The sequence below is a fragment of the Rousettus aegyptiacus genome, unplaced genomic scaffold, assembly GCF_014176215.1.
Source record: "Rousettus aegyptiacus isolate mRouAeg1 unplaced genomic scaffold, mRouAeg1.p scaffold_m13_p_16, whole genome shotgun sequence".
NCBI classification, from domain to species: domain Eukaryota; kingdom Metazoa; phylum Chordata; class Mammalia; order Chiroptera; family Pteropodidae; genus Rousettus; species Rousettus aegyptiacus.
In genome coordinates this window covers 50,836,311-50,853,902 of record NW_023416291.1, presented here as the reverse complement: position 1 = coordinate 50,853,902, position 17,592 = coordinate 50,836,311, and the positions used below count along the sequence as shown (strand labels likewise).

Sequence of the window (17,592 nt, the reverse complement as noted above, 5' to 3'; positions counted from 1 at the left end):
GTGAAAAGTTTTGGATGTAAAACGTGGTCCCCCGCTAGCTAACTGGGTCACCTTCTGGACGTGAGCCTCTCTCCTCTTTTCCATAGATGGCCGTGATGCCGCTATCTGTCCTCACCGGGTTGTCATGAGGACCAACTGTCTTTAAAAACCCGATTTGAATGAAAGTACCAAGCACATACTAAATCGCACGGCGGCTCATTTTCATTGGTCATTCTTTTGGGTCAGGTCTCCTGCTCCATGCGAAATCTTTTAAAACACAAATAGACATGGGCAGGTAATGTGCCGATGTAGGAACACGTGAGTGCACCTGGGAGAACCGGCCGCGGGCCAGCTAGGACGTCGCAGGCCCAGGACCCGTCACGTTGTACTCTTGGGCTCCCCTAGCCCACCATGGCTTTCGGTTCCAGACCACCTCCAGGATTGTGGGGTCGTTCCTGAAAGCCCAGGCGTGTTCCATTTCTGAGTCCACGGTCCATTCTCAGCATGTCGAAGCCACAGGGGGCACGGGACAGGCCAGCAGAGAGTTTCTTTTCCTCCCTTTCTTCCTCCCTTCCTTCCCCTTTTTTTTCTTTCCTTCGATTAGAGTTGAATTCCTCCGTTAGCGGTGCTCACAGCAGTTTATCATCGTTCTAGCTCAGCTCCTTCTTCGAAATGCACAGAATAATGATCTTCCCTCCCATTCCCATCTTACATGGGTGCGGGAAACGGAGCCCGAACGCCTCACGATGTCGACAAGCCAGGAATCCAGTGTCCATGGACTCCGAGCCCATCTGGCTGCCCCTCCTCACGCCGCACCGTGTTTTTCCTTCGGCTGCCTCTTTCTCTAACGCCTCTCCCCAATCCACTTCCCTCCCAAAGCTCAGCCACTGGCTTCCCTCCCGCTGCCAGAAAGCTGTCCTGTCTCACGTCCTTTGCAGAAGGGTAGGCAGTGACAGAGGGACGTTTTACATGTAATGGAAAACCGCTTGAGACGACTTAAAATCTTGTCTGCAGAGGAGAGCGGCCACCCCCTTCTCTGCCCCCGCCTGCCGGCTCCTGTCCTTCTCCAGCTGAGCTGCTAAATCACAGAGACCCTCTTGCCACCTCACTGTGGGGGCTGGTGTCTTTCAGAGCCTCAGTCCCCAGCCCCTCCCTCCTGCCCTCCCCACTCACACAGAACATGCTTCGAACAGCAATAATCTCCACGGCGCATACTCTGCTCCCACGGGAACCAGCATTTTCAATCATTAAGAGAATATTGAACACCTCAGGCTAAGGCATCATCTCTGTTTAGCTCATTCCCCTGGTCCGAACTCTCCATAAGAACCTCTGCATGCCTAAAAAGGCTTATCATCGAAGCCCCCCACCCCCCCGCACCCCAGTACAGCCTGAGTCTGCCTAAAGGCCACACTTACGACCATCAGAAATGTTGAGCTCTGGGTTCAAAGCATGCGGATGCTTTTCTATTTCAGGAGAGATTCTGAGACTTCCTCGGACCTCCTTCGTGAGGGCACATGATCAGAAAGTATTTGAAGAATTTAGTTAGAAGAAAAGCAGGCGCTGACCTCCCCCCCCCCCATTATACATATATCCAAGGCACCGCCTGTAAGACCAGTGCCAGAACACAGGGTGCTCCACGGCGCTCCGAGGACGCGACCTGCCTCCTCTTCGTCTCCCTTTTGAGAATTGTCAAATGCCATCGCAAACGGAAACATCATGAGGAAAACCCAGCATCCGGAACGTGTAGTGTGTGCAGTCCCTGTGGCCATAAGAAATAAAAAAAACATCTTGGAAGGTGGTGTTTTATGGGGGTGTGGACATCCATTACGTTCTGATAAAGTTCCGAATTTCCTGGTGGGTAGTACAGAAGAAGGGGGTCCCTCCCCACCGAGGACACTGCATTTTTCTAGCAAAGGATAAAGGAAGCTGGGTTGTTTTTCTGTTTGTTTTTTTTTTCTGTTTATTTTTATTTTATTTTGTTTTTTGCAAAGGTTGGCTTCCAGCTCTCGTTGTGAATGCACCGTACGCCACTGACATTGAACAGTACGTTATTCACACCTGTCTCAGTCAGGGGAGGGATGCTGGTCCCGGCCTGGACCTCACCACACCGTGATCACCTGTGCTCCGGCCCCTCCCCCTTCTCCCCGTTCCTCATTTCCTTTTTCGCTCCCAGAGGTATGTTGTATTTCATTTTAAAGGGCTCCGAGACTGCAGCAATATACACTACATAAATAATAAATGGAATGCAATGGAATTGGGAAAGACGCGGACCCCTAACTTTGGCTTCCATCCCGAAACAGGCAGATTTAGACATGCAAAAACTGCTTCTTTGACAGGCTAGTTTCCCCCCACGCCCCTCTCTCTCTCTTTTTTTAAACTATCATTTCATTTACTTATTGGGATTTTTGTGCGCCTGCTTGGAGGTGAGGGGAAGTTCACGGCCTTCCGTCCCCATCGTTCACAGTGGACGTGTTCGGCGTGGAATGTCACCGCGTAGGAACTATAAAGAAGCAAGGCAGAGAAGAGGGAGCAAGGGGAAAACGGCACGGAGCGTCGTAGCATCGGATCGAATCGAAGCAGGGACGAGCAGTTGCTTATTTTGTGCCAGGCTCGGTGCTAGGGACGTGAAGGACATCGAGACGGGGGCTCCGTTTCCCTGCACGAGACAAGCGACGTCACGAAGACAGTCTTCACCGACAGCAAACTATGGCATGACGCAGGACGGAGATGGCGGCACCGGGAAAGCCCATCTCAGCTGGGGAGAGCGATGGGGAAAGGCTCCCTCCCTGGATCTGAGAGAGGATTTTGGAGATGTGAGGAACAAGTATTGGATGGAGAGACTAGAATAAGCGTTCGGGACCTTTTCGAATGAAGCCTCGTCTCGTCCTCTGAACAGCCACGTCTACTAGGCACTGTCATGCTCATTACACAGGTTGTCAAACTGGACGCTCGGGTGTCAGCACAGGAATGGGACTCGAGCCTGGGTCCTCTGAGCCTGTGGCCCGGGCTCCATCCAGGGCACTGCTGTCCACACGTCCCTTCTCCTGTCTCGGGGAAGGGAGAACGAGAGGAAAAAGCGTGGCGTATTATGGGACTTAGGACCTGGCATTTATTTATGGACAGTCGGAGCCACCGCGGATTCTTGTCGGCAAGGGGGAAATGCAATCGTGTCAGAGGAGAGGATCGCCTTTGACAGGTTCCGCGCTTGCTTTTCTGAAGGGGCCTCCAGGAGCAAGGCGTCCAGGCAGGCAATGAGCAGGCAAAGAGCAGCCTTCTCATTTCCTGCATGCCCTTTGAACGTAGCCGATAACCTATAGTCTGCTGTGAGAGTCTAGATCATTCTCTAATAACCTAAAATTAATCTTAGTGGTTTTTTTTTTTAATAATCTGAAGTGTGTAGCAGCCGAGGTGACCTTTCTTCTTTTCATCTGATCCCTGAAACACGAATCCCATCAAGGATCCCATTCCAAATTTAGTGCAGATTAAAAATCACCGAAATAGTGAGTGCTAGAGCACACTCATGTGAGGGCAGCAAAATGAGGAGAATCACTTGGAAAAGTAATTTGAAATCCCGAAAATGTTCATTTTTAGAAATTTAGATTATGACGCGACTTCGGTTCAAGGAACCTGTGTGGCTGAGCATGTTTATTGCCTCGTTATATAATAGAAAATAAATAATAATAGTGTACTTAATGACATATTATACATTTATTAAAATAAAAGATATCGGCACCATGTCAGAATAAGAAAATATTTATGATGGAACGGACATTAAAAAATTGAGTGTTTAATTATAGCTTTTAAAAAAATCAGTGTATGTATTAGTAGCCACAGGAGAAAAATGAAAAAACATTGGTCATTGTATTGCCTTGGGCTTCTCGTCTTTAAAATCTGGTTTTGTTGTTTCGAACATTTTTCTAATGTTATTATTTTCTAAATGTCATGGTCCTAGGCAGAAGCAACTGGGGTGAAAGGGGACAGAAAACCTATTGCTAAAAACAATAAAATCAAACCACCATTGATGCTTTTCGTGCTAAGCACTAGCAAAGAAAATACAGTTTTTATTTGTTTTATTTGCCCTTGGTCATTATTTGTATTGTTAGACCAGAAATACTTGATATTGAATGAAAGAAAAATATGGACCTTCTTTTTAAAAACGTATGCCTGGTATTTATAATCAGGAAACACCGACTTCATTTTTTTTTTTTTAACTGTGTATGTCTTCATCTGTCTGAATAGGTTTAAAGGCAGGTCTGCCTAAAAGCAGAGACATAGATAACAGCTTTATAGTCTCTTTTAGTCGTACAATTCTATAACTATCATTCTGGAAATTCACAACTATTACAAGATAAAAAAAAAGTGATGGAAGCATGGCTAAGAGTGGCTCGTTTCTGGTTAAAAGCATAATTATAATACAGAGAAAAAGATACCTTTTTTATTTTAATTGGCACACTTACGGAAATGCAATAATATAGGAATAACTGAAATTATAACTTGAATAGTACTTCACAAAGCACTTTCACGCCCATTATCTTTACAGTTTTAAGTAAAGTACGATACTGATCCACAAATGGCTATCATACCTTTAATTCGTTTTCCCACTTTAATTTTAGGATAATCGTTATTAGGAAAATATAAGAGTTAAACACACACACACACACACACACACACACACGTCTAAGTGCAAATGTCATTGGGATAGGCACTTTACAGAATAATACATCTTGAACATAAATGGATCCGTGAGAGTTTATAGCACAAAGATGATAGCATAAATGTAGGCATGTGTCATAGAGAGAAAAGACAATAGCATAAGCCGAGGAGTACTGCCATTAGACACGTATGAGCTGCAAGTACAATACGGGGTCACGTCTCCCTCCACATTACAATTCTGTAAGAGGCTGGGGGTTGAGTCTAGTCTTTGCCACAGACCCCAGAAGGCAAGTTTTCCTGGGGTTTTGGTATTCTGAAATCTGAACGCGATTCTAGGAGTGATCAAATATGAGGTCGAATATGTTTAACACACGATGGAAGTTGACGAGAGTTTATTTTAAAATGCGGATGGGTCTTGGGAATTCCCACAGACATGGGGGAGGCGGGTCGCCTCGGAGCAGGGAGGGAAGGCTGTCGCAGGGGTAATTGATGAGAGATGGTCGACCGGCTTCCAAAGGGTGGGCCCGGGGACTGGACTGCTGCTGTCCTTCCTCTCCGAGGTACACAAAGGCTGGGTTCTCGGCTGCAGAAGCCGACCTCGGAGCGTCTTTGGGGTGAGAGAAAGCCAAGCATGATCGTGTTCTCCAGACATGCCGAGGCCCAGTGCAGATCGGAGGGGGAGGCAGCAGGGGTCCGCCCAGTGCACGGGACACAGCACGGCAAATCCTGCCATGGCTGGGGTGTCCAAGACTCCTGCCAGACCTGGCCGTGGAGCTCAGAGCACCAGTCCTAGGTGGGCCGAGTTAATTTCCAGGAGGCATCTAGCGTGTTCTGAGGTTGCCATAACAGAGACCAGGACAGAATGCCAACCAGGTCACATATGGGAATGGACTCAGGAGTTGAAACTTCGGTGAGGAGTCCAGTTACCGGCATGGGACCAGGAAGGACGCCAGTTCCAAGGCCAAGCGGAGGGAGGAGGGGCACCGTTTCCCACCCAGGCCAACAAAGGCGTGCGTGCCAAGCGCCCATGGAGTGTCTTCGGACTTGCTGCCCACATCGAGAACCAAAGTGGAACTCAGTCTAGAATAGTGGCAGGGGACCAGCGAATGATTAGATGTAATCCACCGTCAGAGGAACCGGAACCAGAAGCCCAGTGTTTGGAGCTGCCTCCCAAACCGGATAGGATCTCAGTCTCCCAGATGTTGGAAGAGACCTCATGACCACGGCGGCGTAAACGGGGAAGAGCGGGCGGAGACAGTGTAGACGGTAAAGCATCTCTTTCGAGTACCCTGTGCCGCACTCCGAATCCCTGCGACTGCTCCGTGATGACGAGTCTGTCCCTCTTCATCCCTTCGCCTCGTTCTCCCGGCCCAGAAAGCCTTTACTGGATAGTTGTACGTGGAAGAGGCTACGAGCACTTAAACATCTGAGAGGCGGAGATGTGGGGACCGCAAAGCAAACCAAGGACCATCACCTCCGCCTGTGAAAGGCCTTAATCATTCGTACATTCTACTCCCAAAGTCCCGTCCACGGAGTAATATTAAGTATTGGTCACCCCCAGATATGCTGCTGCTGCCTCTGCTGGCGGCGCCAGGGTGGGGCCGGGCAGGGCAGGGGATGGAGCACAGCTAGAAAGGAGAGCAGAGCCTGGGATGCCGGCCGTCAGCCTCCGCACGCCCTGTGCTCTGCCCCATCCTCTCGCAACCCTCAGGCCGAAGGCCAGAGGCCTTGGTCCTCCTTCCCTGAAACACAGACGCCTGCCTCCCCCTGAGTCCCGGGGACACTGCCGACTCTTGGTGGCATCTTGGGACCCTCGTTCACACTAGGCAGGGAGAGGCGTGGTCCAGGGTCTTCCATTAACCCTTGGGATTGTAGGAGAACCGAGCGCTTCAAGGATCGAGCTGGCCGGCAAGAGCACTGTGGACATGGAGAGCATCCTCCCGGGAACACCGCCCGGGGCTCCTCAGGAACGCGGGGAGCCTGGCAGAGCCGAGTGAGGACGCCAACGCCAGCACCTAGAAGTAGTGGTGGCACGGACACTGTCAGTGACCGGAGAGTCCAGCCCCCGTGGAGGAACACAGCCCACATCTGCAGGAGCGATGCACGGCACCCACCGGCCACGTGGGGGGGGGGGGCGGGGGGAGCTGGACCTTGGTGAATCTCATCGGCTGCCAGGAGGAGACGGGACCGCTGAGGGACCCCACCGGAGGAGAGGGAGGGGCTCGCCGATTCCACTGCGAGCGAGGAGCTGAAACCCAGAGGCTTTTTCTATTATCTCGGAGACAGTTATCTCTCGATTGTCCTGCCAGGCTCCTATGGCTCAAAAAGCATGAATTACCTGCATTTGAAACGGTAATAACTGGCTTTAGTTGCCATGTAAACGCAGTTTAGTTGTTTAGTATTTTTCCTTATTAATAGCCTCAGCCACTATATTAAAACACCCATCACATGCTCGTCATTATGATAAGATAGGGGTTGTACACGGATGTAAAGATGTCACGATCTCCCCCTTTTTAGGCAAGGAAATAGACATGCAGAAAGATTAACTGAAACTCAACCCCAGGTCTGGTGCCTTGTTCCCAACCAAATGCTGGTTTTCTCTCCCATCCCCCACCCTTCCTTTCACCACGTAAAGCACGGCGTCTGGACCATCTCGGCGTCTGGACCGCCTCGGCTGGTCTCGAACATGGCTCCTGACTCACTGTCCACGGTGCCGGTCCATCTGTCTTCAGTTCGTTCAGGCCGGTTGCATTTTTAAATGGTCCGTACCAAAAAAAAAAAAAAAAAAAAAGTTAATAAAACGTATGAAGGCATTCCCATTTGGTTTAAGTTTATCTGCTGATGACTCAACCCCACGAAGATAATCTCAGCATAAGGCGTGAGGGTGGGCTTCGCAAAGGGAAGTTTCAGGGCTCTCATTTCCAAGATCAACAAGAGGGAAGATGCCGGCCAAAAATAGGCTTGCAACGCGTACTGAGAACCGGGCTGACTCAGTAAGTTATTTAACTTCTTTGTGTTCTAAAAATAAACAAACTTGTCTTTTAAGAGGGTGGTATTTTCCTTGCCTTTTCTCGTCGAAATTTATTCCTAAAGCCTTCCTTTTCGTGTGTGTGTGTGTGTTTAGTCGCATACTCACAGGGATAATGTCAAAAGACAGCCATACGAGTGTTGACTTTGATATTTGTAATTTACGATGATGTATTATTAATAAAAGTTAATGAATAAATCATGAATAGCGAGATGAATAATGAATATTTTTGAATCGATGAAACCGGTTTGAGCAGTGGTTAAAGTAGAGTAACTGATCCTTGGTGTGACATGGGCTGCATTCTTCACATTTTACCAAGGCAAAAAGGTCAGGTGGAACCAGCAAAATATATCAGGAAATTTTAAAACAGGTCAAATGGATTGCCAGTAAAATCTTTCTTGAAAGGATACTTGTAGGGAAGCAAACGTGATCTGCCAGGAGTTGCACTGCTATTATCTCTCAGTGCTCATTTTAGTATTTTTTAAAAAAAAAGTTTCTGCATTACATCTTCTATTTTGATTTGCAAAATGACAAGCCAAGTAGGGTAGAAAAGAATTGCTAAGCAAAACCACACTGCTGTTGTCAGCGATCCTGGAATTCTTTATTGTTTCTTGTTTGAAAGGTATACGGATAAATAAAATTTTTTCTTTTACCTTACTCGGAAATGGTGCTGGCAGGATTATTTTAAAAAGTATCATTGGCTTTTCACGTTAACTTCTTTAACGTTTATAATGTTTTGGGTTTCTTCCCCCAAATTCTGTTATTTTAACTGTATGGAAAAATGTTAAATAAACCCAAATCGATGAAAATGGCATTAAACGTTAAAAGATATTTATATGTATAGTATCGATGACATTACATTAATGTCACCGGACATTAGGTTGCTATTTGGTCCTCTACCTTTGCATTAGTAGCGTCTGCTGTTATTTGGGTGAGTGGCCTGCTAGTGTGAGAAGGGATGTGTGTATCTTTACTCCCTCATTGCTCACTTGTCTCTCAATTTTCCTAAATAGCTTCCACCACCTTAATGCCGCAAAAGTAGTCCCACTCGAAATACGAAAAGCGTTTTTAGCAGAATTCTTACTTTTTCAGTCCTCCAAGATTCTAGGTACATTTCACACCTCTTTCGGCGACACATTTCAAACACGACATGTTACATAACTCGAGACTGTGTTGCTCAAGCACACCTAGAATTGTTAAAAAGAAACAGTTACTACAGAGCCCACTTGTAAGTGATATCTGCTGGAGACAAACCTGAGTCGTTTGGGAGCTGTGGGTGCTACAGTCCTTGGGGGGATGGGGAGGGTGGGTGCTGGTCTGGCAGGAAGATGTGCTTCCCCGACCTAGGAGCTTGGATTTAAATGCCCTCAGCACATGAGGCCTGAGGCTCTGGGCTCATGCAAGATAGAGAGGTAGAAGCAATACATCTGCATGAATTCAAGACCCTCGAAAAGTAATGCTCTTAGTGAAAGTATGACTATTTAAAAAAATAATAATAAAAGCCTCCTCCCCACTAGCACATGGAGTCAACAAAGAAACCCACCAGCTTGGACTCTTAAGTGGAAGGAAATTGTCTCTCCCTTGAGAATTTGCTCTTACTCTGGTTTAAAATTTGAATTTAAACCGGGGGTTGCGCAACCATTTTTCTTAAAGGGCCAAAGAGTAAATACTACCTGCTTTCTGGGTCATACCATCTCTGCTGACCCTGCCGTTATAGAGCGAACGCTGCTGTAGACAATATGAAAACAAATGGGCACATTCGTATTTCAATAAAACTTTATTTATAGAGGATGGGGCGAGTACAAAGTAAGTAAAGGGGATCAAGATGCACGGTGGCAGAAGGAGACTAGACTTCAGGTGGCGAGTACACAGTAGAGTACACAGACGTCGTATTATAAAGTGTACACCTCAAATGTACATGTTATTAACCAATGTTACCCCAATAAAGTACATTTTTTTAAAAAATTGACTTTACTTACAAAAGAAGACGGTGGTTTGCTGAATGCCAACTTACACTATCTGTAAGTGGAAAAATGGATATAAGAATTGGTCCTGTCCAGTGATAAGACTGACGCTCCTGGGAGAAGCAAAGAGGAAACTGTTCTGAAGGGTCGCCTCGTTAGCCCAGGACGTGAGGGATTCTCTTGGCGAAGAGGAACACACACTCCTGAATACAAAGCGACCGGAGAAATGGGTGTCTCACGGCCCGCAGACGCAGCCAGGAGCATTGGGCCTCCTGAGGACTTCCGATAGGAGAACCGTTAGACGAGGCCCGCAAGATAAACAGAATGTAAGGGCGTGAAAGAAAGACCCTGAAATGTAAGAAAATAAGAAGAGTGTGAGAGAAACCAACATGTAGATTTGAAAAAAAAAAATTAAATAGAACTTCCGCAAATGAAAAACGGAAGTAATGGAAATGAAATATCAATAGAAAAGTTGAAGAGCATAGGAAAGCCTTGATACGTGGTACGTTAGGTTTGAGAAGTTGCCCGTACAATACCTCGCAGAGGTAAAGAGACGGAAAATATAAAAGAGAGGTAAATTTGGATGCAGAAAAAAATAAAAAGATCCAACTTACAACTACCCGTATAAAACTTAACGGATGTCTTAGTAAGGAGAATCAAGAGAATGGGAAAAATGCAATCTTTAAAGAGATAATACCTGAAAAATGTTTAAATTGCTAAAAGACGTAGCCCTCATATCTGTCATTCCCAGTGAGCCCTAAGTGGCACAAATAAAAATACATTTTAGTGAGATTTCAGAACAAAATAAATAGTTTAAAAGTAATTAGTGAAAAAGACAAAGTATGGACAAAGGAATGGTCGATCATTCCTTGGGAATGATAACGGACTTCTTAACGGGAATAACAGAAGCCTAAAGACAGTGGGATGATTTTGAAGAGCTAAGAAAAATCTATGTCAGAATTCTGCATCCAGTTAGACAATCATTTGAGGATGAGAAAAAAATTAATGTTTTAGACGACCATCTCGTACCACTGATGATCTTATCCTCTGAAAGCCCTCCCTTCCTTTCCTTCTACCTTCCTGATTATCCATTTCCTTTGAGTTATGATGACCGTTTTTTTTTTTTTTTTTTTTTTTTTTTGCCACCAAATCATAAACATTTAAAGAAAACTTATCCTTGGCTCTCTGCCGTTTGTTGTCATTTACTCTCAAGTCTTCGACTCTTTGTGTCTTGCAGATTCGGGTTTCTTTGGCCCACATCCCACCCCAAATCCAGTCCTGGATCGTAAAGCAACAGGAAATGGCTAGTTGACTGTGTGACTCAAAGTGTCCTAAGTAGCATTCACCACCTTCCCACGCTGCGACCAGTGGCCAAATTAGGTATCTTTTCCGGTGTCCACATGTCTTTCAAGGCCATCATCAGTTCCAGTTACATAACATAAAATCTTGGGAGTTATTGCCTCTCTTTTCCTCAATTCTCATTTTCAGTCTGTTACTACAGCTTATATTTATTCAAAATACTAATATATCCTTATTATAAGTCATTTAATTCAGGTATTTTATCTCCGTATTCATGAAGTAGTCAATAGCCTCCTCATTGATGCCCCGGATTCCAGTTTCTGTCTCTTCTGATCCCGTCTGAAGATTATTGCCACATTACTGCCACTTTCTTCTGGATAATCACCTGTCTGCTCTTTACGCTTCACGAGTAAAAGTCCAGCTTTGTTACGTTGACATTGAAATGCCCTGATATTCTGGACCTGTAGTTTGAACTCACTCTGCATTTTATAACTCCCTTTAGCTACTTGCCACATCTTGTTCTGGACCATTTTGTTTTTCCTTTCTTACCTATATTTTTGTTTCGTGTCTATGTCTCATTGCCTCTGAGCATGGCTTTGCATTGCACGGAGACTGAAATATTATTTGATGATTGTATGAGCCCTCCTAAGTAACATGTGTACATTGTAACGGGCTTTATAGGGACTGTGTGTGTGTGTGTGTGTGCGCGCGCGCGCGCACACATGTGTGTGTTTTCCACATCTTTACCTGAACTCGAAGGATGGCTTTAACAGCGAGGACTTAAGAAAAATCGGCAGACGAAGGGAAGGGACATTCTGGAAAAGAAGGAGACTTTGTGTTACCTCCAAGCACCTCACTAGAGGCTGTTTCTATTCCTTCGTTGTCTTGGGTTTCATGGCTCAGTTTTCTAACTAGATTAAAGTTCCTCGATGATTAAAAACAACAGCGACAATCTCCTCCATCACTGTTGCAACTTCTTCCCCGTCCTTATAACCAATTCTGGATACACAGAAGGCACTTAATAAACGCCGGTTGCATAAATTACTGGGCATCATTTTTGAGTATTATAATACGACTTGGCGACTCTCTCGCACGAACAGAAGTAGATCCTCTGGAAGCCGCCTCTTCAAGGAGAATGCTGGAAAACCTCTGGGCAGGCCTTTCATGTCCTAGGTCGGCTCCCATGTTGGTCCCTCCAATTTAAAACATTAAATCCTTTCTCTGAGCCCTTTCACGCTCTCTTGAGATGCTTTTGCAATTAAGCATGGCAGAGGTCTTTAGGAAGTGTGAATTTAAAGTTTCCACTAATTTTTTTTCAAACCTTGCTGTACCTTGATGCAATGTTGGCCTTTCTCTCAGCCTCTTTAGGAACTCATTTTTATTGGTGTCAACATGACAGGTTTGTCTTGTCTTTAGTTTAGTTTGGTTTTGTTTTTAATTCTCTATGAAGCAGATACCCGAACTATTCAATACGAAGTGGAACATGCTCGATCAGCCATTTAAGTTCCGTCTCCGTTTTGTTAGAGCCTGTGGCTTCCACCCATCAGTCGCTGTGAGGCTTTGGAACCAGGATGGCAGAGACTGCCTGCTTAGTGCCCCAAGGAACAAAGCATGTCATGTTTTAAGCACCATTACTCTCAAAGAGGGCAATGGCCGCTAACCTCTTGCAAAACACCAAAGAGGTGGTACCCTTTTTTTTTTTTTAAAAAAAAAAAACAACAACAATTAATCATGACAGAAGGACTCAGATGAGGCGAAAGGGCAGATGGTTCTTTTTACAAACTGCCCCTAACCTGAATTACCATGCCCCGCCGTAAAGAGAACGTTTGTACAAAAACCGTGAGAAAGAAAAAGTCATCAGAGATAAAAATCTACAATAGTTTGTGCCGTCAAATTGTTTAAACCCACAATGTAATGGTGAATACATTTGTAGTACAGTGAACACAGTGGAGTCGGAAAAGCTTCTGACATAATAAACATCATCCATCATGGGATGTTATTGATTCAAACGTAAAATAGACCCTGGCAAGTGATTGGGTGTAGATAAGTTTTAAGCTATTTTTTCAGGCGCCCTCTAACATTACCATAATTTACCATACTGTCTGGTACGATCTTGACAATTCCACTCTGAGCTTATGTTGCTTTAATAGTTCGCGAAGCTTCGACCTACGTGGAGGAAACTTTCTGAATGAGGATTAAGTTTTAATGCCAGATGATCTGTCGACATTGTCAAATGTAAAGATACGCGCGTGGTTTGGAAGGACTTTGAATTATTAACATCCACCAAATGATAGATACGTGACTATTTTGCTAACTTCATCGCTGTTTCTTAGCTTCTTCATGCATAAGTCTTTTTATATTGTCATCAACATGTACCATAATAAAGCGAATAGGGAAAGGCACCTTCAGAGGGAGACAAGCTTTTCGTCTCTTAAATGTGTGCAATACCCAAACTATCAGAATTTCTAGTATTTGAAAGATAAAAGTGATAATGCTGTGTATCAGAGATTATGTGGCTATTATTCCTTTTCATGAATGTTTGAGAAGGGAGAGTTGCCAAGTGAAAGACTCATGTAAGAACTCTCCACGGTGTGCCGTAACCATTCGTTCTGAATCCGAGCCAGCCCCCCAGGGGTCAGCCGTGATGATGAACGCTGCTGGCAACATAGTTTTCAGGAAGAACAATCAAAACAGACTGCGTTTGTTGCCCCGTGGATTGGCTCCAAGGAACATTTTTGTCTCTGGATGATCAAAGCGTGGTCTGATAGACTAAGAATGCAATAATTGGTATAATTGGCCAATAATTTTGCAGCAAAAAAGTTATTAGTGACTACTTGCTAACTCATTTGCATGCTAATGATTTTTTGGGGGAGGGTGGGGAGGAAGGAAAGGCTTTTGAGGCTTGAATTTTTTTTCTCTTAATGTCAGAGTTGTTCCTGGCTTTTGTTGTTATAGGAATAACGTAAAGGAGACAGCTTAGCTTATATTATCAGAGAATCCTGGGAGGTGGCCGGCTAGTAGAAGCTGTGTGTGGTCTCTAGCACCTTAGTTCAAGTTGCCCAGAGTGACCTTCCCTGGGGACTCTATGCAGGACAAAGGGCAAGGGGAGGGGAGTAGCCTGGGATTTTTACAACTTCTATTCTTTGCTAACAAGAAAGAAGATTCAAAACACCCATCGTCTCTCATGATTGAAAAGCAACACAGAGATTTCTGTCTAACTAACCCAAACACAGGGCAGCAACGAGGAACTTCTCGTGAAAGGAAATGAAGCGAGTGTCTGGGCACGGGCCCTTCCCAAGCCCTGAAAACTAATTCGTGAACATCCCTACAACGTGAGTCACTGCCTCCTTCCTGTTAGCATGAGCTACCTGAGAATTCTTCTTCCTTTGGTCACCACGAAGAAGGGCATTCTCTTTCTTTGTTAGACCGGAAGGGGAGAAGGGAAGGTTCTGCTCCTACTTTCCCAGCTGGGGTCGTGGTGAATGGTGGTTTCCTCGTTCACATAAAATATTATATTAGTCAGATGCACCACAGCGATCAGACATTCACATACCTTACGACGTGGTCATCACAAGCCTAGGAGCCCTGTGACACCACACGTAATTATTACGACATTACTGACTATGTTCCCTATGCTGTATAGTTCACACCCCCGAGACAGTTTTTATAGCTGGCAGTTTGTGCTTCTTAATCTTTTTCACCTTTTGCCACCCACCAATTTTAACGTTGTTTTCCTAGGCACATTGTCAAGTTCCAAATGAATTCACAAATATTTGTTTCGAGAGTGAAAGCAGCAGTGGGTGCATAGAGGGCAGCTCGGATTTGGAATTTGGAGGTCTCCCTCCCCCATCGTCTCCTTGGGGAGTATTTTTTCCCATCCTCCCCGACCCTCGTGATGCTTTTCTTCTCTGTTATGATGTTTTAATGTTGTTCGCCATTAATATTATACATTTTTATTTCAGGTTCCCGAGGTTTTCAGAGAACCACTGTACCAGTAGTGAATGTAAAGGCTCTAAAACTCAAGTTAGAATTTTGGCCAAAAGACGTGCTTTGAGAAGAAGGACAAAAGACGAGGAGTCGTGTTGGCTTCCTCTCTCCAAGTGCAGGGGGGCACGCTGTTATAATACCTGCAGACCGTTCCTGTCTCTCAAGGGCTTGGTGAGTTAGCCTCACGATGCTGCCACCAGGGGAGTGGGTGACGAGCATTGTTAGGATGCGGCAAATCATCGTAACGGAGCAAACGCCCCACGATGAGGGTCTTTCTCGTCATCCTCATGCTTTCCCGGAATCCACACGACCTTACGCTTGCGGCCGGAAAGTGCCCTGTGTAGGAGACATTGAATTTTCTCCTGTTATGCTACCTAATATTCCTTCAGGCTCTCTTCGACACCGAACAATAATAAACACGCACAATTCCACGATGCGTAGTAAAACTGAAACGCCCCTGTTCATCGTTGACACCTGACCGTTCCTGCAACATTTAAATATGAGGACATACGCAAGCTGTCCCCAGCTCGCACACCCCATCGCCATGCCCCTTCTCCCAATCCAGTCGTTTTTCCCCTGTGGGAAATCATCTGGACTACGATCACATCCAAAATGAGTCCGTTAGCAAACGGAGTTCCAGCAGAGGCTTTTCCGAAGACTCTTGGTAATAAAATGCCCCATTGATTTGGGTGTTTACATGGATCAGGATGTTTCTAGTGCATTTCTTGCCAGCATCGCTGAATGTCTCGAAAACGCTGAGACTCAAATATTAGAAACATGTAAGTTTGCAAAGTTTTTGCCAGTGTTTTAATTAATACTATTTTATTTATTTATTTATTTTTAGCTGCTTGTAACAGAAACTTCAATTAATTCAAGGAAGAAGAAAATACAGAGTGTTTGTTCACGTGATGTTAAGAGCAAGCGTTGAACGCGCTCTGGGGACCTGGGGCTCACGCTTGGAACGGAGCCCGACGACTCCAGGAACCTCTCACTGTCATCTTCCTCCTTTTCATTCCTTCTCGTCTCTGCTGAGCTCCGTTCTACAGAACACGCTACTCGGGAGCAGGAAAGAGGGCCACAGAGAGACCCACGAGGTGGCATTCGACAGTTCTTGGTGCAGGAACTGTTTAAGAGGGCACACTTTGCCTCTGATTTGGGAAGGTCTGAGGGAAGAATCCCCGCCATCTGGCTTAGAGTGCAGCTTTACCACGTGGACTTATTATTCCTAGGAGGGGGCAGGACTAATACTGTTGGCCACCCCCCCCCCGGCCCCTGGTCCTGGGGTGGTTGGTGCAGTGAGATTGTGTGGAGTGGGCATATATTTTACAATCCCAACAGAAGAAAGTAGTTCGCTAGGAGAAGGAGAGATTAAAACCGAGAGGCAGGTGAAAGTATTATCTACGCAGTCTGTTACATCATTTCTATTAAGAATTTGTATCCATCAGAGGGTCAGGACAGATAACACGAGATGCTCATAGTGGGTAACTTGAACAGATCTTAATAAAGGGACTAGTTACAAAGGTGTGAGCAGGAAGCCGGGAACCCACAGCGTTCAGTTCTCTGGGGCCAGGAAAAGCAAGGGCCTTAGCCATCTTTAAGTCTTGTCAAAGGAGGCAGCCCACTTCCTCTCACAGTGACCACTTGGGGGAGGGATGTGGGGAATAACCACTCCAATGTCCTGTTGTCTCCACTGTCCCTGTTGGCTTAACCTCTCTACTAGTCTAGTCAGTGGACAGGGAGTCCGTTGACATTGTCCTTGCCCATGGGCCTACCTGTGCCAGGGCCAGGGTGGACAAGGGTGACAAACAGAAGATTTCCAGCATACCCTTACACAAACATACACACACACTTACTAAGACGGAAACAACTATGCCATCGAGTAGCCAATAAATCTTGTAGTATATTATGCAATGCGTAATAATTATAATATATTGTTATGTATTACATATTGCCTGGAAGAAATTCAAAGAGACGGCGTGATGTAATGACAGCTTTGGGAGGCAGACTGACTTGGATTTGAATCCTGGGCTCTAATCTGGGTCACTTCAACTTTGTGTGGACGAACACTGGGCAGGCCAAAGCAATTATATCTACAGACTGAATATGTCAAAGACGAACATTTCTGCAACTCCCGCTATCCATAAACCAGATGCACTCAAATGATTAGATCCAATTGAAATAGTGATATCATGACGAACAAGCAGAATAAAATTCAAATCATTTTTTTAAGTTCTGAAAGCTTTTTGGTATTTTGTGGTGAGTGCTTTGGGTCTGTGGTTATGAACATCTATGAGCACAGATAATGTTAAAAATTCCACTTCCCTATCGGTAACAGAAAAAAACCCTGGTAGTGAGATTAATTTTTTTTCATGTAGTCGAGAAATTTTTGCCACTAACTAAAGCTTTAAGCCAAGAGTCGGCTTCTGGTTTTGGTTAAGGCGGCCACAATGGTGACGGTGGCGGTGATGTGAACATTTATGGGACACTGTATACTGTCCCTTCACACATGTTAATTCTTCCAACAACTGTGAATCAGGTCCTGTTCCCCCCATTTCACAAGTGTATATAGCCTGCAACCCAGAGAGGGTTAATAAAATGAGATCGCACTGCTAGTAAATTTCAAAACCCATTTTCAAATTTCAGTCCATTTGGTTCTAATTCTTGTCCTGGTGGCTATAGACT

The 17,592-nt window shown here is 45.3% G+C and overlaps 1 long non-coding RNA gene across 1 annotated transcript; it reads left to right on the top strand.

Annotated features, from left to right (window-relative positions):
- Window positions 1–6,953: 6,953 nt before the first annotated feature.
- Window positions 6,954–17,137, top strand: LOC118612470. Its single transcript, XR_004954974.1, has 3 exons — window positions 6,954–7,625; window positions 14,886–15,081; window positions 15,755–17,137. It is a non-coding gene; the product is annotated as an uncharacterized LOC118612470 (long non-coding RNA).
- The last annotated feature ends 455 nt before the right edge of the window (window positions 17,138–17,592 follow it).